Consider the following 22,779-nt stretch of genomic DNA (forward strand, 5'->3'; position numbering starts at 1 on the left):
TTCAAGTCTGGAAAGAGTGTTCTACTAGAAAACATATAAGGCTTAAATAAAATAGTTCTAATTATTTTTTTCTGGGCTGTAAGAACTTCCCCACTTCTAGAACAGTTGTACCAACACATTATGCCATATGACAAACATGAATGGACATAACCGTAGTAATAAAGAAGGCCAAGCCACTGAGACATTCTTATCTATAATATGATATCTCTCCTCAAATAATCAATACCTTTTTGTTTCGTTCTTTATTAGTTTGCTTTCAGTTTCCTTTTCTAAATTTAATTAGGCACAGTATTCTTATTCTCTCTTATGTAAAATCTATATTATTATATTATTCTTAAATGTGTTTGCCTTTTAAGACCAAACTCTTTTAATATATTCATTTATGTTTATATTTATTCTATGTTAAGAGATTCTATAATCAATAAATAATTTTATATATTTAATAAACTGCATATGGCTAAAGCTCTCTAATAATTGGTCCAGAGGATACACAAGAAAGGTTAGTGAGTGAACGTCATGGAAGTTAGCAACAGAATCAGAAAAGAAAATCAAATTTTTACAGTGGCCCAGATAAGTTCTGCACGCAATATTTTTTTTCCATATTTAAGGATTAAATCAGAATTAAACTTCTAAAGTTAAGAGAAAAATTATAATTACATATAAAGAAAAGGGGTTTAGATATAATATAATTATGTCGTATAATTGTTTGTAAAATAATAAATAATCCAAAAAATCACAGTAACTGTTAAAAATTTTGTTGCACCTTCAAACTTGGTGTATAAATAAGAGATAATAAAATACTAGTACACGATATATCTAGTACACAATATATCTCAGACACACGTTTTTTTAGGGGATGAAGATATATCGTGTATTTTATTATCTTTTATTTATAGGCCAAGTTTGAAGGTGTAACAAAATAATTGAATTGTTTATTTCTGAAACACCCCAAGCGACATATTTGGTGATTTTTGTTTTTTTACAGAATATTAAAGTTTAAACTTAAACGCATTGTTTAGTGCAGAAAAAACCCAAGTACGGCTACGCGTTATGTTTTTATTCCTCTTACGTTTAAATCATTTAGTGTAGAAACAACCCAAGTGACATCACTTGAGTTGTTTCTGCATTAAACGTGTGTCATGTGGCAATGACGTATAGACAATTCGTCAGATGTTTGTTTGTTTTGTTATAACCTATAAAAATATTTTAGTGCAATTATTATTATTTGTTGAGGTGTTAAAGTAAATTAAGCTATTGTCCTTGTTTTTGTTTGAAATTAGATGTAAAATGTTAAAAAGTGAAAAAACAGTAGCCAAAAGACGGCGAGGTGTTGTGAACTCATCAAAATATTTGAGAAATCAGGTTAAATATGATAGAACTCATGGAAAACAATATCTAAATTTTAAAGGGAATAGTGTGTCTGCAAAAACCATTGGCAAACCATGCAGGTAAACTTTATAACGAGAATATTATTTAACACTTTATATTCGTTTATTATTATAGTTGCCCCATGAAATGCTTTATAAAAGTTGACGAAGATACTAGAAAATGTGTCTTTACAAAATTTTATGAGATGTCATCAAAAAATGAGCACGATATTTACATACAAGGTCGAATTGAAATATGCGGGGTGAAAAGGCGAAGGAAGATTACACAGCCAGGTATCCAAAGAAATCGCTCATATAACCACTTTATTAAGGCAAATGGTATTAATATCAAAGTCTGTCAAAGTGCATTTTTGAGCATACACGAAATTTCAAAAGAGCGCATGAAACGGATTAAAAAGCTTTCATGTAATAACCAAACAACCCAAGATCAGAGAGGTAAAAACATGTTGTTGTAAGCGATAGACACAGAGACGAAATAAAGGTACACATCTCATATTTTCCTGTAACAATGACTCATTATTCCAATAAGGAGTACCTTGATGCTAAACTTAATGTAAAAATCATGTACAATTTATTTAGGGAAAAATACCCAAATTCTCCTATCAAGTACAGCTACTACATTAAGTTTTTTAAAGAAAACTTCCAGCTCCACTTCGGAAGGCCGCAAGTGGATGTCTGCAATACATGCGAAGATTTAGACCTTAAAATAAAGAACCCCTTTTTAAATGTTGAGGCTAAACGGGTGGCAATAGCTGAAAAAATGATACACCAGCGAAGAGCTAACAAATTTTACAGTGCTCTCAAAACAGCAACAGAGGAATGCCAACAGCAAGATGACTTGGTTGCAATTTCATTTGACTTTATGCAAAACCTATAGTTGTCAGAGTTTCCAACACAGGACAAATTTTATTTATCACAGTTAACTGTTACTTTATTTTGTAATAACCAACTTGAAATCTCAAAAATCCTTTTTTTATATTTATCATGAAGGTATAGCTTCCAAAGGGCCGAATGAGGTATGCTCCTTAATTTTAGATTATATTCATAAAGAAATTAATGAGAATGTAACTGAGTTGCGCTTGTTTTATGACAATTGCCCAGGGCAAAATAAAAACCACTGTATGGTTAAAATGTGCATGGCTCTAAAACCAACAGGTCGATTTGATAAAATTTCACAGTATTTTCCAATACGCGGGTATTCTTTTCTCCCTGTGATCGGGCATTTGGGACCATAAAACGAAAGTTAAGAAGATTTGATAGGGTATATGATGTTCATCAATACACTGAGCAGATAATTATTTCTAGTGCCAAGAACTATTTTACTGTCAAGGAAGTTGCCACAGGTCAAAACGGAGTCCACCGAGTCCATGTAATAAATATTAAAAGTACTCAATAAAACCTTTTAAATGAGGTAACACAAGATTTCTATTTAATGCATTTATTCAAGATGGCGCTTATGTGTTATTTTGACATTTAGAACTGTCGTTTTTATGTCAAAATAAAATAGTGACGCATTTATTTTCGTACACTGATTTTTACCTATTCAAAAATCATAAAAATGTAAAACGTTAAAATAAAAAAAAATACTTTTCTATTAGGCCGCCATTTTGAAACGAGTTAAGATATGGGTCTAATATTTCAGGGTTATAAAGTACTCATTGAGACCTTTAAAATGAGGTACCACACGACCCCCCTTTCTATTTAAAATTGTTTCTCAAGATGTCGCCCAGCCGCCATCTTGGAATTTACAACTACCTAGTTTACAGTGAAAAATAGTATCTATAGACCAATTTACTTATGCCAAGTTTCAAAAATTTTTTTTGACCCGTTCAAAAAATAAATGGGGGGGGGGACTTCAAAGAAAAGCACTGTATATATTTTTTTAATCTTTTTGTTTTATACTAAATAAATACATGCAAATTACATCTTTAGACCATCTTAAAAATAAAACAGATACTTGTGTCAAAATTATATTATGTTTTTTTCACCTCCTGAAAAATTCAAAAAATGTCGCTTGTGGTGTTTCAAAAATAAACGATTCAATTACTAATTACAACGATTTTTTAAACTATTTGGGGGAGGCTTACACCCCTTCAACCCCTGAAAAAACGCGTGTCTCTGAGATATATCGTGTATTTTATTATCTCTTATTTATACACTTAACAATTACTTTGATTTTTTTTTGATTATTTATTATTTTACAAACATTTATACGACATAATTATATTATATCTACACCCCTTTTCTTTATATGTAATTATAATGTTCCTCTTAACTTTATTTTAGAAGTTTAAAATCTGATTTAATCCTTAAATATGCAAAAAAATATATTGCGTGCAGAACTTATCTGGGCCACTGTAAAAATGTGATTTTCTTTTCTGATTCTGTTGCTAACTTCCATGACGTAGTGAGTGAGGCAGTCAGAAAGTAACATTTGAATAAGGTGTTACTGTTGGCATGAGGGTGCTGAATTTAATAGTGGTAAATATGAGAAAAATAGTTGATCTTTAGAAGTAATATGGTCATAATGAGTAAGTTTGTACAGATCTATTTTATATTACGCACTTTTGGTGCCCGCACAGTTTGGTGTGAAAGCCTCTGTTTAATTAGGAACGAATGCGTAATTCCTCGATTGCAGGTGTGTGTGTGGTTCGATTGACTCAAATAAACATGAGGTTATAATAGAAATATTTCCTCTGTCTAATTTGTGACACTAGTTAGTGATCAAACAGAGAGAAATCCTATTGCCGCATATCTAAATATTGGAATGTAACATTGTGTTAATTGATAAGCTGAGATACAGCAAGGGGACCAATTCCAAAAGTTGACAGAACAGTAATTGCTTGTGTTATTTTTATATGATGTTCGAGATTTTGTCTGACTATAAGATGAGGATGACTGTTGAGTGAATTTGCAATTGCAGACATCCATTGGCTAAGTGCAGCTTCGACACGTAATAAACCACATTTTTAATATTATTTTATTGTCGAGGTGAACTACTTTGATCAACACCCGATATATTTTCTACTAAAAAAATACTTACAAACTAAACTTCTATATATAACCGGCCAAAATTCGCTCTAACATAAACAAAATGTCCAGGCAGGTCACAATAAAAAAGTCCCATAAAATCGAAGTGGACAACTCCCCGGAGATCAAAACAAAAACAAAATCGAGCGCATTAGCAAGCGCGAAATTCGTAAAAAAAAATCGTCGGCTACTACGACTACCGACTTACGCAAGCGATGCTTATGGCGCGAAACGCTTTCGGATTGGCTCTCGCGACAAAACAAACGAAGATCAGACTCGATCGCTATGCCGGGCGACATCGCGTTAACCTTAGGTATAGTGCGTAGCAGATCAGTTGGAAAATTATCCATAAGGGGTTCAGATATCTACAATATACATATTATTATATAAATATACATATGTTGAGTTGAGAGAGGATAGTGAAGAAGAATAAAACCTATTGAGAGCTGGTGTGGCAAATATTCTTACAAATTTTAAAAATCAATCAAAATTTTTTAAATTAAGTAACATTCAAAAGCAGTATTTAGAAACAAAAAAAAGTTTTTAAAAAGTCACCCTGATTTGTATATTTTATAGGCAGATAAAGGGGCTTGCACAGTTGCCATGAATAAATTCGATTATATTGAAAAAACAAAATTATTGCTAAATGACACTAATACATATAACATTTTTAAACAAGATTTTACATAGACCTCATTACATTACCTCTTAGACTAATAGTGAGCTGTATTGGTACTGTCACATATAATTTATCAAAATTTCTTTCAAATGTACTATCAAATTCCCTGGCTAAAATCACAAATTTTAATGTTAAGGATACATTTTCTTCTGTGAATGCAATGGATAACGTTCGTTTAGCAGAGGCATATGTTTTAGTTTCTTTTGACGTGGTGTCTCTCTTTACCGACATTCCTTTTAATTTGAACACGAAAGTAATGAACTTACAATGGCATATTATTGAGCCCTATACAACTTTGAGCAGAATTAGTTTTACTGCTTTATTGACTTTTATGTTTGAAAATTGTTACTACTCTTTCAATGATATTTTTTATAAACAGATATTTGGAACCCTAATGGGATCGCCAATGAGCCTTATTTTAGCTGAAATTGTAATGGATTACATTTTAATTGAAATTACCAAAAAGCTCTGTTTTCAATTGGCATTTTTATATAAGTTTGTTGATGATCTAATAACGGCAGAGCCAAAGAATGAACGTTTTTCGATGGCCCTACTGATGATGGTGCTTCTACAATAATTAAATATAAGAAACTCCCTTACATCAATGGTTTAATAAATAACTTAATTAATACACTAAAGACAATACTAAATATTAAGATTGCCAAATACAACACAACCACTTATTTTCTCTAAAACGAAGGATAGAACGCCTATTTTACAAAGGTCTAGTTTACAACATTCCTTGTACAGGTTGTGAGGGCTGCTATATTGGACAAACTACCCAAACACTGAAAGAGAATTACGCAACATAAGAGTGATTGTCGCATAGCTAAAAAATCTTGTGCCTTGGCGGTTCATTTTTTAAATACGAACAGTACACATACATATACACCAGTTTGATTATGATAATGTCATCCCATTAACAATGAGAAGAAATCGATCAATTCTAGATCTGACATAGACCAACTGAATCTAATATATTGAAATTTATCAAAATAATAATAATACCTATTTTTTGTTTCATAGTATACCTTTTATAACTAACCTCGTATCTATTATTTTTATTGTTATCAGCGAAAACACAGTCCTATTGTTTAGGAAATGTTGTAGATAAGAAGTAATACCATGTACAGGCTAGTAACTGTGTAGTTTCGTTTTATTTTATTATAATTGTAACCATTAAGATGTAACGTTAATTTCTAATAGTCTTTTTTTTTAAATGTATATGTCTCTTAATGTAAAATGTTAATTTCCACATTGTATTTTATGACTTTAAATTATTTTTGTTTTAATTGTGATGTTATTTTAATTCTTGGACCATATGGACATTTTAATAGTGTGTATTATTTTTCTTTGTATTTTAGCTTTCCTCCTGAAGAAGCTACAAATTAGTAGCGAAATATAGAGGTTCCTTAATTAGAATAAAGGATTTTTATTTATAAATTTAAACAGACCGATTTCTAAGAGTAACCAATTACTTGTGTCGCAGTACGGTCGAAAAAACGATAATACATAGATATACATAAACTTAAAAGTTTGTATGATCCACCTTGTTTTTACCCAAAGCAATTCTTTTGCGTCCGCAGTTTTTTCTGGGCTTATTTATCAATATTTATCTTTCGTATTTATCATATATTTGTTGCGCGACAAAAATATTAACAATTTTTGTGAATCAAAGTTTTTCATTTTTAGTTCGATTGTTAAGATGCCTTGACAAGTTATAAATGAGACTGACTGTTCAAGAATAGTGACTTTACTTGAAGAAGGCCACTCTCAAGGGTTCATAGCTAATAGTGTTGGGGTTTGGCATAGTCATGTATCTAGCACTTGGAACCGTTATATCCAGAATAATTTTCTTTATGATACAGCGAGGCGGCAGAACGCGTGGAACTAATCAATAACAGAACCGTTATATTTATTTAAACTTCCGAAGAAACCCAACTCTTGCAATATCAGCACTCTAAAGAGCTATGCGGTATGATTTGGGAATTCAAGCATCAATACATTGCTGAGGCGAATAATGGCAACAAGATTAAGATGTCGCCGACCATGGCGGAAAAAGTTTGTCAATTATAACGGGCACAAGAGCACAAGGCTTTACCTGCAGAATTTTGGAACTTGTTGTTTTTTTCTGACAAAACAAGAATTTGTTTGAGGCAGGATAGTCATCGGGTACGGATATTGAGGGAGCCAACAAGAGCTACCCTGTACCACACTTTGCAGGAGAAAGTGCTATGTTCTGGGCTGGTATCATGTCTAATGGTCGCATAGAATTAATTTCTATTCAAGGTACCATAACTAACGACAGATACATACAAGAGAGATTTTAGACCCTATGGCGAGAAGCTGTTAGTGAGGCTCTATAGGATGATAACGCACGACTTCACCGTAAAAGAGCTGTAAATGAGTGTAAATAAGCAAATGATAAGTGTAATGGCGGTGGGACGCCATTTTGAAGTTTTCCAAAACATGCAAGGGACCAAAAAGTAGTTAGTATTTAGATTGCTAATGTTGTGTGGCAAATTTTTAATTTTTATATAAAGCATTCAAATGATAATAGAACGGGGGGCGGGGAGGCAGGAAGACAATTATAAGCCGCACTGTATTTAATAACTATACATGCCTTATCAATAAATTGCTGATGTAATCTGCTTTGGTTCAGGTCAAAAAATTTAAGATATAAAAGCTGGCAACTTGTACATGAAATAATAAAAAATGTACCAGTAAAAACATTATACATAAGTTATATGTAGTATCACATTTAAGCTGCGATCAGAAAAAAATATGCTTGTGTTAGCATAGAAGCTTTTATATCACTGTTAAAATCAATATTTTAGAGTCTTAGACTGAAATCTTAAATCACTATTGAGATTTTAAGGAGTGTAAGCAGATAGAGGATAAAAACATGTTTTATTATCCATTTGCGGTGGACAGTTAATAAAACATGTCTGGTAGAATCTCCTTTATTATTTTCAATGATGAATTCAATTCAATTTTTAATTTTCAAGACAAGATATGTCATTCATTATTTATTCCTAGCTTTCAACCTTACAATCTCTCCAAAAAAAAGCACTTATTCCAAAAGAAAGTTACTCAGTAGATGAAATAAACTGATTAATAATAAATGAAATTTTAAAATTGTATACATACTACTAAGAATTGTATATTAACTATCGATTTCTTTGGTAGCCAGATGCTACACCAAGAATATCCTAAAAGGTCTTAAGTAGATCATAAAAATTATGAGAGGGGCTAGAGGTGTATGGAGGTGCCCAGCCTCTAGCCCCGTACAAGTTTTTTGTACCACGTCTTTATTGATTTAAAGTATTATCAACATTCTTTTGGAAAACCGAAAATAACTAAGCACTGAATTGAAGAACTGAATAAAAAATATTCTTAACAAATTTCAATATCTGTTAAATAGTTTTTTGGCATTTTAAGACGACTTTGTTTACAGTAAAAACTGTTCATATTTCCATGAATTCCAACTTGAATCATAATGAAAAATACATATTAACCTTTGATTTAAAAAAAATACTATCAATCACTGTGATAAACGATAGGATATTTGCTATGACATTTAAAAATGATATATTTTTTTAATAACTTTTTTCATAATTAAATGACCTTAAATTTGAAAACTCTATAAATATTTTTTTGACATTTAGGTAGTTAATTTTTGTCCAAAATTCTAAATGCAAACTACTATCAATATCCAGCTTAGGACGTTTTCATGGATCTATTTACTGACGATATAACAAATAAATTTAATATTTTACTATAAAATTGGAAGTACTATATCCATCGTTGTCATACTACGTTTACGATACAATACGCTACCCAAGGGGGAATACTACGTAAAATCGACCATCTAAATATGTACAGGCTTGGCTGTTTTGAACGGGCAACATTCATTTGGCCGATTGGAGGTAAGAAAGTTCAGGCAAAGAGCCGAGTTGGAGGCGTTCGTAATGGTTACTGCAGAGTGCCCGGCTAGAATTAATAATTTTTTTTTGGATGTGTTGTATAAGTTATTTTTTATATAGTAGATGGCGCCATTTATTTAAAGATTATGGGAAGCTATATTAGTGCAAATGTTTAAAAGTTACTTCTAGCCACTAGATGTAACAAGGCTTGGTTGTACGACTACAAGGTAGATGAGTTTATTTAATGACTACTAAAATAAATATTTTATCATATTGAAGAGATATTTATGAGAATAAAACTCATTCAAAACTGTATTTCTTAATAGTTTTAAGTCATCTTTTAAATCACTAGGTATTAAGATTTTATGGATTGAATTCGAAGCAGATAAAGAAAAATATGTTCATCCATTCCCGGTAGACGGTTAATATAACTCGTTTATGGAATCTCCTTAATTAGCTGATAAATCCGAAATAAAAAATATTTTAAGTTTTTTCTTAAGATCCTTTCTAAATTACAACAAATAGTTATTCTAAACATTTTTTAAATATTTTAATTCCAAGTTTAAATTTTTACAAATTAAATATTTTTCATCAGATTATACTCGTAGTATTTTAAAAGATATATCATAGCAATGCAGAAATATCCTATATATTCTAGTAAAAGTTCTTGCATATTTTTAAAAAATGTGGTTGCTTAATTTTCTGAAGTTTTTAAAATATCCATATTATATTTTTCAAATTAAATATTCTAAGAATATTTGCCATCAAAATATTCTCAGATTGTTTAAGAAGGCAGAAATTATATTACAGACTTATGAAAATATTTGGAAAATCTATGTATTTAAATATTTCAAATTAAATATTTTTGAATTTCATAATAAAATGCATCTGAATAATAGTACCTACGCATAATGTAGATATGTATTTATGGTATAGATATTAATTTTAAACTGTTATATATATATTTATGTTTATAACGGGACAGGCTTTCTGACTGTCTTCAAGTTATTGCTGGGGTACCACAAGCAAGCATATTGGGTCCTCTTCTTTATACAATTTATACTTGTAATTTTGTTGACAGTCTTCAGTTTTGCAATTACCATCTTTACGCTGATGATACTCAGCTCTACTATTCTTTTAATATACGTGAAGTCGACATTGCTAACGAGAATATAAACCTTGACCTTCTGAGAGTTTGTCAAACCTCCGCTGATCATAATTTAAAAATTAATCCTGCCAAATCAAATTTTATTATTTTTGGTAATGAAGTGTCAAAAAAAGTTGCCCAGGAGCGCCTAAGTCTTAAAATTAACAATGTGTAAAACATGCCAAGAGTTTGGGATTGGAAATAGATAGTGATTTGCGGTTTCGGGAACATATAACTTCAAAATTGAAAAAAGCTTATTCAACTCTCTAAGATATTAAATTATTGCTATGTGATTCGTTAGTGCTAAGCCATTTCAATCACTGTGATGTTATTTATGGGCCTTGTCTTGATAGTTTTGAATCTAGAAAGATTCAAAAAGTACAAAATTCATGTTTACGTTTAATTTATGGTGTCCGTAGACACGAACACATTTCACCGTTTTTATGTAAATCAAAATGGCTTAACATGTACAATCGTAGAATACTACACATGAATACATTTTGCTTTAAAATTCTTAAAACAAAAAAACCAGGATATCTTTTTGAGAAACTTGAATTTAGAGTTGATGCTTGTAATCGACCTTTGCGTTTTAATGATAAAGTGTCCATACCTAGACATCGAAAAGAAATATTTAAAAGATCATTTTCATATTGTGCGGCTAAAACTATAAACCTATTTTCACCGTCATTTTCAAACACTTCGCTGTTGAACTTTAAAAAACGACTTAAACAAATTCTGATTGTTGAACAAATAGGCTCTAACTGAATTATAGGGGTAAGCTTGTCTAACTGGATCTCTTAAATAGCTGTGATTTCTTGAAAAACGGTTTTTAAATTATGTGTTGAGTTATTGTTTTTTTTTTGTTTTTTTTTTATTTCTTGTGTTTTTGTTTGCTGTTTTTGCTTTGTGTTTCTGTTTTTATCTCTGTGTTTCTGTTTTACAACTTATTCTAAGTATTTTATGGTTCTATGATTTTAAATTATGTGTTTGCTTTGGCCATTGTGTATTTTTGTGTTTTGCATTTATTTTTAATTATGTTTATTTCAATTTTGTTACTCTACCTTATTTTGTAATGACTACCTTAGATTCTAAATATTTAAAAATGTAAAAGTTTTAATTTATTTGTATTTGGGCTTAAGCAGTGCCTTACAACACTTCTATTTTAAGGTGTCTGAGGAGCCTTTCAGGACATATTGCATTGAAATTTCTGTATTTTTGGTTAATATTGTTGGTCCTAATAAACGAATTATTATTATTATTATTATTATATAAGAAAAAATTAAGAATATTTATAAAAAAATTTTAATATTTTTGATCATTTTGAATGAATGAATGTTTCAATTTTGGTAAATATTCTAAACTGATAACACCATCTGACTTCAAAAATATTATCAGAATATTTTAAAAGTAATTTTTTTTGTCCTAAATTTTCGGATCTAAAATATAAACATTGGCGCTAAGAAATAACTAATATAACTAAATATATATATATTAAAATTAAATTTATTATGTATATATATTTAGATAAACTAAAATTTTGCAATAATATTTATTACCTAATCGGTGTAAACTTCTGATAAACTAAATAATTGCCATAACATTGCTAGTAATAATTTTATTTTTAAACAGCTTGATTTTATACATTATGCCCATTTCTCATGTTCTTCTATGCTCGTAAATATTTTATTTCATTTGGGATAAAATCAAATATATATTATAATATATACAGATTATTTTTTTATACAGATTAAATCCTATTGGATATATACCAAAATGGAAGCATTCCAAGAGATACTACCCAATTGTTTAATGTGTTACATTCAGAAAAAAATATTAACGATAAGTATGTGGTTAAGTTGATAAAAAAATTTAAAAAAACTGGATCTGACTCTAATATTTGCCGTAATCTTCTCTATATAAAAAATCAGCCAGTTATAAATGAAGTCGGAGAAATAGCAGTTTTGAAACACGTAGCACTTGACAACACTCAAAGCACTCGTGGACTATTTCTACATAGAATTTTGAAAAAAAAATTCACCTGTGGAACTTAAAACTTGTCCATGAGCTTCATAAAGATGATTTTGATAGAAAGTGAGAGTTTGTTGTGTTACTATATATCAGTATACCAACAACGTACAACCAACAACGAAAATCTATTATTTAATATTTGTTTCTCGGATGAGTGTACGTTCTAATTGCATAATGCTGTAAATAGCCATAACGGTATTTAAGTGACTTGAATCCACATTTGTTTTGAGAGATTCACTCGCAATATCCTGAGAAAAGAAATGTGTGGACCGATTTTGTTGGAAATTATATTGAAGGGTTTTTCTTTATTCCTGGAAACGACAGTTTTTGATCCATTTTCCAAATCAGTGGATCGGCAGACCTGGCGCCATTGAGTGGCCGGCGAGATGTCCAAATCTAAGTCCTTTAGATAATTTTCTTTGGAGGCATTTTAAAAGCAAAGTACGAAATATATTTCATTGTATATTCCATTCAAGATTTTCGGGAGCGGATTACGGCTGAATGTTGACAAATAACCCAAGATATTCTTGAAAATTTGAGGAATAAATTCAAACAAGAACTTTATTATTGCATGGTGGTGATGGAACCCTTAGTCTTGTTGACCTATCCCTTATAGTAATTTATTATAATTTGGGGAGTTTAAAATCCCTAGAAATCAAAATTAATGAGTCCAGGCATTTTTTCTCAAGACATACCAGAAGAGTCACAAATACGGGTACGACCATTTCCGTGGGCCATCCTGTAACCTTTTTGCATGAATAAATCTAGAATCTTCCTTCATTAAATTATTCCAAATTAAATATCCTTAGAAAATTCATAGTTCATTTTGACCTTTTTGGGTTCAAAATTTATAAGCTAAATTATATTCTAAATAACTCAATTCGTGCTTTAGTTCCTTTACACCCCCGCTCAAAGGCATAATTTAATTAAAACGACCCTACAAGAAAACAAAGTAGAGTTGTAGTTGAGCATATTCTTAAATTTTCCAAACGGGCTAAAAATATTCATGAGGGTTCTGCGTTTGCAAGTTGACACCCTTCAAAATTTAATTAGATATCAAGATGATAAAGGAATATAAAATATAATTAAAGCTAAGCAGAAATTAAACAATGTAAGCCTTACATAATTCTTGCTGACATAACAAACACACTAAATAGGAACAATAAAAAATTAATTTTTTATGCATCGTGCGCGTATTTTGTGAATTTCGCCGAAATGTGACTAAGCTTCTGTTATGGATGGCGCGATTATCTGTTTAGTTTCATTGGCGTACATAATTTATTTATTTAAAAATTTAAAGTAAAATAATGAAAAAGCAAAGCAAGGACTACAAACTTTAAAATTTTAAATTTTACGCTCAGTATCCGAATTGCTTTTCTCTATAATTTAAAGTCTTAGTCAACCATAGGTACATGTCCCTATATATTAGCAGAGCATATAATACAATGGAATTGAATAGTCTAAAATATGTCATTCTAAGCGTATTGACTAAAGCCTATCAAAGAATGAAGAGCATATATAGTAGAATTAGGCTTTTTTTTTAACTTTTCGTCTATTTGACATATGGAACCTCGTTCACCTTATCAGCATTCCATAAATATAAAGGCAATCTTGTTGTCTTTTTCGATAACCTTAAACTATCGTTTGAACAAAGCCAACATTTTCGTTTACTGCCTTTACTTGGGATAAATATAATGCACCTATATACTCTAAATGGTTAAATGAGTCTGCAATAAAAGACACAAGATCTAAAACTGCCAATGTTGTATTTTTTTCGCTACTAAACCCAAATTGGCAGGATGGTGGAAAACAGGCTGTTCCTTTTAAAATAATTTATAATTCTGGTCGATAGATACTTTTCAAAAATCTTAGAAATAGTAGTAATTGGGGTAAAAAGGAAATTATTTTACAAGTTTACCATTTGTATTTAAGATATCAGAGCTGGTTTTCTTAAAATGTTTGCTGATCAGCTGTCTAGACCTTGTTTAAGTTTACAATCCTTGACTGAAGTGGCAGCTCCCATGGTCACATAATTTTGATGTATATCTGAACGTATAATTTTCAGTTCTTTTGATTAACGCGTCAAAAATAGGGCTTTCAATAAATGCTAACCTTAAATACACCTTTAGTGTCAAATCTATCTTTCTTTCTTTGTCAAATTAATCTTTCCAGATACAACAGGCTTCGTCAGACCGTAAAATCTCAAGCCCGTGAGAACAATGTCACTGATCCCTCATCGTTTTGGTATTTTGTTAGAACTAAGAAAGGTCACTCTTCACTTCCGTCTATCATGTGCGATGCCAATGGTAATTCTTTTCAAGGAATAGAAAATATTGTGCCAGCTTTTGCCAAACTTTTTCAGAATGCCTATAAGGATCCAATCAACCTCGCAGAAACCTATCCTCCTTCTAATTCCTCAGACCTCATTGACATTCTTTCATCGATTATCACTGAGGAAATTATTGCTGCTAGTCGGAGGCTAAAAAACAAGTTGACAGCCGGTCCAGATGGTGTTCCAAGTTTTGTGGCTAAAGACTGCATGTTTGTTTTTTGTCAGCCTTTATGTCATATTTTTAACCTTATTTTGAAAGCTGGTAAATTTCCAGGCATCTGGAAATGTACTAAAGTAATACCAATTCACAAAAAAGACGATATAAACAGAATCGACTACCTACCGACTATCTCCATACTTTGCACAATTTTTCCTTTTACAGAATTTTTCCCCAAGTTCAATCACTACTCTCTATAGATCAGCACGGTTTTATTCCTAAAAGGTCGTGCATCACTAACCTCTGTAATGTAACTCATTTTATTTCTTCAGCCCTTGATAAAAAAAGTCAGGTTGATGTGGTGTATACTGATTTCAGTAAGGCTTTCGATCAGATAAGTCATGGCATTCTGCTGGAAAAATTGAACAAGCAATTCAACTTCTCAGAAAGGCTAATTTCGTTGCTTTCGTCATACCTTATTGACCGTCTACAGTTTGTTGAGGTGGAAGGTTGCAGATCTAATACCTTTGTTTCAACTTCTGGAGTCCCACAGGGATCCACTCTCGGCCCACTTCTTTTTATCTTCTGTATTAATGATCTTATAGAATCGATTTCCTACCTTAGACTAGCTTATGCTGATGATCTGAAAATATTCTGGTGTATCAATAGTATCTTGGACTGCTTGTTCTGACAGAGTAACTTGGACCTAATTAGGGGGTGGTGCAGTCGAAATTAGTTATGTCTTAACATCTCGAAATGCTGTGTGATCTCCTTTCACCGAACCAAGGATCCTGTTTTGTTTAATTACAATATAGACAATCAAATCCTCTGTAGAAGTACTTCTATTAAAGATCTAGGGGTTGTATTCGACGATAGGCTCACATTTGTGCCACATATTGAACAGACAGTGACCTCCTCGCTGAAACTTCTGGGTTTTGTCATTCGAAATAGCCGACTCTTTAACAACTCAAACTCAATAAAACTATTGTACTTTTCCTTTGTTAGATCAAGACTGGAATACGGTTCCTTGGTGCGGTGTCCTTTCTATGAATGGAAATAAACTGCTAAATAAATAAATAAATAAATCTAAGATCAGCTTTAAAATCACTAATCAGGTCCAAAACTCGAAAACGCATATTTTTGTATTAGTCATTAGTATCACATTGTTGAAACTATCAAATTTAGGTACGTCTATGCTTCAGCAAATGAGATCATTTCTGATGTTTAATTAGTGTAATAATACTCGTTGTTTTATTATCATCCTCTCTTAGTCTGCATTCGAATGGTAAACACAACCTTTTTTATTGGAATTAATTATTTTGTCGACAAAACAATGAGCAGCTGGTTACGTTTATCTCGTATACCTCATTTAATATTAATGCTTAACATATTAAACAATCATTTTGGTGATTTTGTTCGTTTTTTTTTTTGATAATATTAATTTGAAATATTTAGATGAAAATAATTTGCATTATTGCCGATAATTGGTTATAAAAAATTGTTTGGTCGATTTATTTTTAAATCAATTTTTCAAACAAAATTAGTTATTTCATAAGAAACTTTATAGAAAATGCGGCAAATTTAAAACTCGAGTTTTTCATCATGGTATGCCTGTAATAAAGGGTTCTTATCCCACATCAAAATAACTTTTTAATTTAATAAAATGTTCCTTAGCTTAGTATTATAAAAGTTACTATTATCACATTAGTACCTTTCGGAACAATTTTATTTCAAGCCTCATTTGACCTAATAATAAGTCTTTGGAATCATTTGTTCTTTTTTTTGTCTCCTAGGCACTTAAAATAATTTGTCATAACTTTTAAGTAATTTTTATTATCATAGAATATATTACTACTCTTTGTTTTTAATTTTTTTAGTCCTTTATTCCATTCCATATATTATTAGTCCTAGTATTTGACAATTTTTTTAATATTACTTAGATATTTTAAATAATATGAAAATTTGTCAACATACCAAAAAGGAAGATACAAGAGTTTTTGATATTGTCTAATAAAAACTAAAAATTTTTTAAAAACTACTTGATGTCATCCAACGATATCAAACATTAATTAAACATATCTGTAATAAATTTGTTAACGTACCAAGAAGAAAGAAACAAGAGTTTTTAAAATATCTTACGAGGCCTTTATTCAGGAAAGATGGCTGTTTCCACAACTCATGCCTATCAAAAAGTGGAAATTTCTCAACAATTACTTAACGCAGAGTCATTCAACGGACATCTAAACATTAATCAAACATTTCTGTAATAAATTTGTTAAGGCACGAAGAAGAAAGAAACAAGAGTTTTTGAAATATCCTAAGAGATCTTTGCGCAGTAAAGATAGTTCCTCGCATAGCTGAAATTGACCATAAACTGGAAACTTCTCAAAAACTACATAAGGTAGAATCATCCAACGTATACCGATATAAAAAAGTGTAAATTTTCCACTAATTTTTGTTTGCAATTAGCATATTTTCTATCGTTGAGGCATTGGAAATGCTTAGTATCTCGTTAATTTGTACAGGTTTCTCCTCGTGTACTCTTTGACGAAACGCCCGTCATTTCAAATATATCTGGACTTTTATTTAGTAATCCCTAAGCGACTCCGACCAAAAAATTTTTAAATAAAAAAAAATTGCTAGATTGGAAGAAAAAAAAAAGTTTTTTAAGAATTAAAGATCATTTTTCATTTTATTCCTGTATTTGACTGAATATTTTCCGGATATTTAAAATTAATTATCTTTCTAGGATATTCATAAAACATTGTTTTGATATATTTAGCCGTAGAATTTAAGTATTAATTATTTTATTAATTAAGTTCTATGAATAGACTTGAAATTGTAAACTAAATTTTGATATCACCAACAGGTAAATAAATTTAAGACGCACAAAAATCTCATTTAGTTAAATAGATGTTAAACATCACTGAAATGTTTAATTTATGTTGTTGTTTCAGAGTTCCTAGAATATATTGTTATGTAGGCACATTTAAAACTCAGATCTGGTTAGAACTATATAATTTTATAATTTTAACGATTTTTCAGTAATATCTTATTGTATTTTAGTCATTGAAAATAATTTTTCATAGTTTTCAGATATTTCAAGTAAGTTTTTGTATAACTCCTTTTAGGTAGTTTTTAAAATTTTCTAGAAATTTGAAATGCTAAATAATTTTTTAATCTTCCAGGCACTGCAAGTAGTTTTTTGGTTAAATATTTTTGATTCTATTTTTTTCAAAGTTATGTCATTAAAGATCCCAGACATTTGACGTAATCTTTTAAATATATAGATTCTCATAATATTTTTCAGTCTTCTGGATCATTTTTAAGTATTTTTTTGGTCTCGTAGGCACTTAAAATGATTTTTACATAGCTTAAAAAATGTCTAATTTGTCTTAGATATTTTTAAAAAATGTTATATTTTCCAAATATCTACATAAGTATACTTGAATGTAATTGAAATAAGTTTTCATTTCACGTAATTTTACATTCATTTGACGTAATTTTTTATATTTTCTATGGATTTCAAATTTTAAATCTCTCCAGGTATTTAAAGTAAATTTTTCATCATCCAGGCAATGGCGTTTTCCAGGAATTGAAAATTACAATAATTTTTTCCTTCCAAGCAATGCAAATAATTGCGTAATTTTCGTTGAAAATTACGTACGACGTAATTTGTTTACGTCGTAAGTCATTTCTTGACTTTCATGTCAAGTTGCTACTTACGTACGACATAATTTTTTATCTCTCATATACCTAATTTCTCCTATTTTCTAGTCTTCTTTTTTTATTTCTGAGGCATTAAAATAAAAATTGACATACAAGAGGAGTATGACAAGAATATATCCTCTCAACCCTATTATTTAAGCTATCCTCTAGTAATATTTAACGAAACCGTAGATGATATAGAACTGGGAAAATATGTAAACGGCCAACGACTGAACAATATAAAGTATGCAGACGATATTGAAAGCCTACAAGAACTCATGACAAGAATCAAAGATACCAGTAAAAAAAATTGTTTAACGCTGAATATAGGTAAGACCTAATTCATGAATATCAGAAACTAGCAAGTCGAAAGAACTGCTTCATACTTGTACCTAAGCACAATAATAAACGAAGTACGGGACCATTTTCATTTGATCGTACAAGGAGAGTTTAGAACTTAATGTGGTTTCCAGAAATCGAACTGTCCTGGAGTATTGCAACGGTATGCCATCATTGTCCCAATTTGTCCACTATGTCATGTCCAGACATCCTTCTCCGGGCAAAGGATAACTAGGTCGTCAGCGTAGGCCTGTGTGTATAGGTTGCCCCTGTTTAAATCTTTGGTTGAATGTTAACCACTAGACCCAACAAGGTTGAAAATAATATTCCTTTTTGCAGACAGCCCCTAGCCGCTCACTTTTTGACAACAAGATGCTTTTATTTAGATATCGGTCAGTCAGCCTCTCCCATGTCTTCAGCAGAAAATTGATAAGGTTAGTCAATGAGTCTGTGTAGTTGCTTTTTGTATACAGACACTCCTCACCTCACTCCATAACTTTGAGACCCTGGTAGCCCTGAACAAAAGACAATCTTGAATAGTCTGACGATAGGTGGAGTTAGTACATCTACTCCATTTTGTAGAAGGCATAGAAAAATACTTAAAATAGCCTGACCAGCTTATGTCACAAATGTTAGAGTGCTCTACAACATAAAAAAAGATATGATACAACAACGAACGGAAATTCAGGACAGCTACTACCAAGGTTCAAATTGTCATGATAATATCCGCTAACTAATAAGCACATAAAAAAGAAGAAGAAAAAGGCATTTAAAATAATTTTTTATATATTTCAGGTACAATGTTCATCAATCATTTCTATTGCAATCTATATGCAACATATTTTTAATATTTCTTAGAGATTTGAAATATTTTTTATATATTCCAGACCAATTTCTTACGACTTTCAGACAATTAACAATAAATTAACAATTAATTAGCAAAAAAAATGGGTTTTTAAAAATTTAAAGTGATTTTTTATGTTATTTTTGTATTGAACTTTATATTGTCCAGATAATTCAAATGTTAATCTAATGTTCGAGTGATTTTTTCATTTTATTTCAATTAATATTTTCTTTTGACAATTCTGATTTAATTAAGTTCAAAGGATCGACTGAGTGGAAATGTAATTTTAGTATTATCAATATATTTGAATTAGTTTCATTTTAGAGTTTATAGAATATTCTCATCTCAAGTTACTACTATCTAGAAGGAGAAAAAAAACCCTAAAGCTGAACTTTTAATTTGATCTTAAAAATAGTTTCAACCAATATATTTATTACTGTCATTTACTTATATATACATTTAATACTGCCATTAATTAAAAATATCTTACTATATATTTAAATAATTAAAACTTTAATCGTCAACTATAAAGAACTAGAATAAATCGCTCGATCCACATTTCGATAAGAATTTTATTTGCTTAACTCGTAATGGAATTGTTAAATATCTGCGTCGTATGCAGAAACACTATAAATTGTGCAACTATAAGTGAGTGACCTAGGTTAGGTGCAACACGCCATTAACTTCGCAAACAAAGAAATATACCATCGGCCACTGTAATGTTAAAAATATTAGCGTCTGATTTGTGCATTTTTTTTTTGTGGCCCACGAGGTCCTTATTTAGAGTGTTCAAATTCAGTGTTGCAATTTATTGTGTTATATTTGGTATCTTCATTATTTTCATTTGTTTGTTTCTTATTATGATTTTTTTATGATATTCACAATTTTCTGTCTTTTTATGCAAAATTCCAGTCCCAGAACTCTTTTAATAATTCACGGATGCGTGAATCATAAAGTGTCTCAAATAAAGGTTATAGGCAATTATCGTCTTTAAATATTAGTAGTTTTTTTTATCACCGACAACTTCAAATTTTCAATTATTGCTTTTACAGGGTGAGTCATTAATATTGCACTAAAATTTAAGGGTGTATTTCTTAAAAGTTGCTATAAACCTATGTCCGAAAATGCTTTGCGAAATGCGAAATTTTAATTTTATTATCAATTTTTTTAAATAATTTGAAAGCAAACGAGAATCGCTATATGAAATTAGTGATTGAAAGTAGTTTTGATCTCTTATAGAGGACACCATGTATTAAATTTGGAGTTTTTAAATATAACAATGAAAACAACAAAAATGTCTGCTGTGTTTCGAGTTGTTGCGCAACTTACCACTAGCATAATTCTTAACTCATTAACTTTTTCAATTGGAGTAGTATACACTAATTATTTTAGATAATCTCAATGGAAAAAGTCTAATAAGTTTAAATCGGGAGATCGCGAAGGCCACGGTTGTGGACTTCTTTTACTCTTTGTTTGTGTTTTATGTCATGTTAATCACTTTTTTCTTTGTAAAAAATTGATTTTATAGGAATTTAATGAAATAAATAAAATGGTTGTTTTCATTATTGTATTTAAAAACTAAAAATGTAATATGTGGCGTTCTTTATTAACTAACGTCAAAACTATAAAAAAAAAATTAAATTTAGCACCTTAGAAAACCTTTCTATAACTAATTTTGTATGGTTAATCTCGTTTACTTTCAAGTTATTTGGAAAAATTGAAAATGAAATTAAAATTTCAACGCCCTGTATCTCCGCCGGGAAGCATCTTCGGACATAGGTTTATAGAAAGTTTTTCCAATATTTTGACCCAAGAAATACGTCCTTAAATTTTAGTGCAATAATAATGACTCATTGTCTGAAAATAACCTTGTAGTCTTTTTCTTTTAGAGCCAGACCTAATCAATAAATTTTAGTGCTCTATAGCACAAGACCTTATAAACGATGTCATTCAGAATTCCAATTTTGTTGAAAATTAAAAAAGCAACAAAAGGGTTGATAATTTTTTTGCACTTACACATCTGGTTAAATTAAAAAAGTCATGTCATGTAATCGAAATACGAAAACTTTTAGGAATGATGGTTTAGCATTAATTTTTAATGTTTAATAACCTAATACAATTCTTTAAATCTAGTATTTATCAGAAATTACTATTGGAAATTAAAAATTTTCAATGATGAATTCTTTATGATCAAGCTGACAAAGATTATACTTCTTCATAAAGGTAATGACCTAGAGGATCCCTCAAATTTTAAGTCAGTTTCACTATATAATATCACAGAGACTGGATATCTCTCTAAAGGATTAAATTTGGGTATTAATAATGAAAAGACTGCTGCAGTAGCTTTCTGTGATCTTTCAATGGTATTTGATTGTGTAATTATAAAATCTTGGTCCAGAAGCTTTTTTATTCTAGGTTTATAGGAAAAGCCTCGGAATGACTTATCAAATCGTAGACAAATTGTGTTTGTATTAATTCCACTGAATCTAATTTCTTAGTAAATTCCTGGGGTATCTCTCAGAGCTCTGTTCTGAGGCCCTTGCTAGTTTTTAATTTCATAAACGACTTAGCCTCCTTGGACATCGTTCGCTGATGATACCACAATCCTGTGGCGCTGCAAAGATCATGACTAATTGTCAAAATCATATTAATTTTTAAATTTAGTTAATAGTGCTGTAATATCCAAAAAAAATTTTAAACTTGAAGAAATCACATTTAAAAAATATTTTCTGAATGTATATGCCGTACTCTAATCATACATACCTCGCTAGCACTAAATAATGACGGGGCTCGCTCTCTTTAATTATAATCACTAATAAATCTTAGTACTCATGTGTATTACTATATTCTTTTGTCGAGGATAATAACTAGCGAAACAATTCGAGTACTACCAGTGTTTGAACGTACAATCGACAATTTGTGCTCCTGCACCGTAACCGATTTGTGATGTTTCATTGTTTCCTCCGGTCGATTTTTATTTTAAAATGTTACACCATTAAAAACTCTTTATTTTTGGTTAATTATAAAAACATCAGTTTGACCCTGAAGTTTGCAGTTACATATATGAGGTTTATTGTTATGATCTGAGAACGGATCTATGTAGGAAACCAATGTACGTTTGTACAAAGCATCAATTTAGAAGTTTTTGAGAAATATATATTATGCAAATTAAAGTTGCTGAGAAAGATTGTTTATTGATTT

At 30.3% G+C, this 22,779-nt stretch overlaps 1 protein-coding gene across 2 annotated transcripts in view; it reads right to left on the reverse strand.

Moving 5' to 3' along the window:
- Positions 1-4,662, reverse strand: part of LOC126740010 (uncharacterized) — a 160,514-nt gene extending 155,852 nt beyond the window's left edge. For both annotated transcript variants that reach the window (XM_050445865.1, XM_050445864.1), the window contains exon 1: positions 4,432-4,662. The gene's annotated coding sequence lies outside the window, so the exon portion shown is untranslated. The remainder of the gene's footprint in view (positions 1-4,431) is intronic.
- Between the last annotated feature and the right edge of the window lie 18,117 nt (positions 4,663-22,779).

The sequence above is a fragment of the Anthonomus grandis genome, chromosome 8 (assembly GCF_022605725.1).
Source record: "Anthonomus grandis grandis chromosome 8, icAntGran1.3, whole genome shotgun sequence".
NCBI classification, from domain to species: Eukaryota; Metazoa; Arthropoda; class Insecta; order Coleoptera; family Curculionidae; genus Anthonomus; species Anthonomus grandis.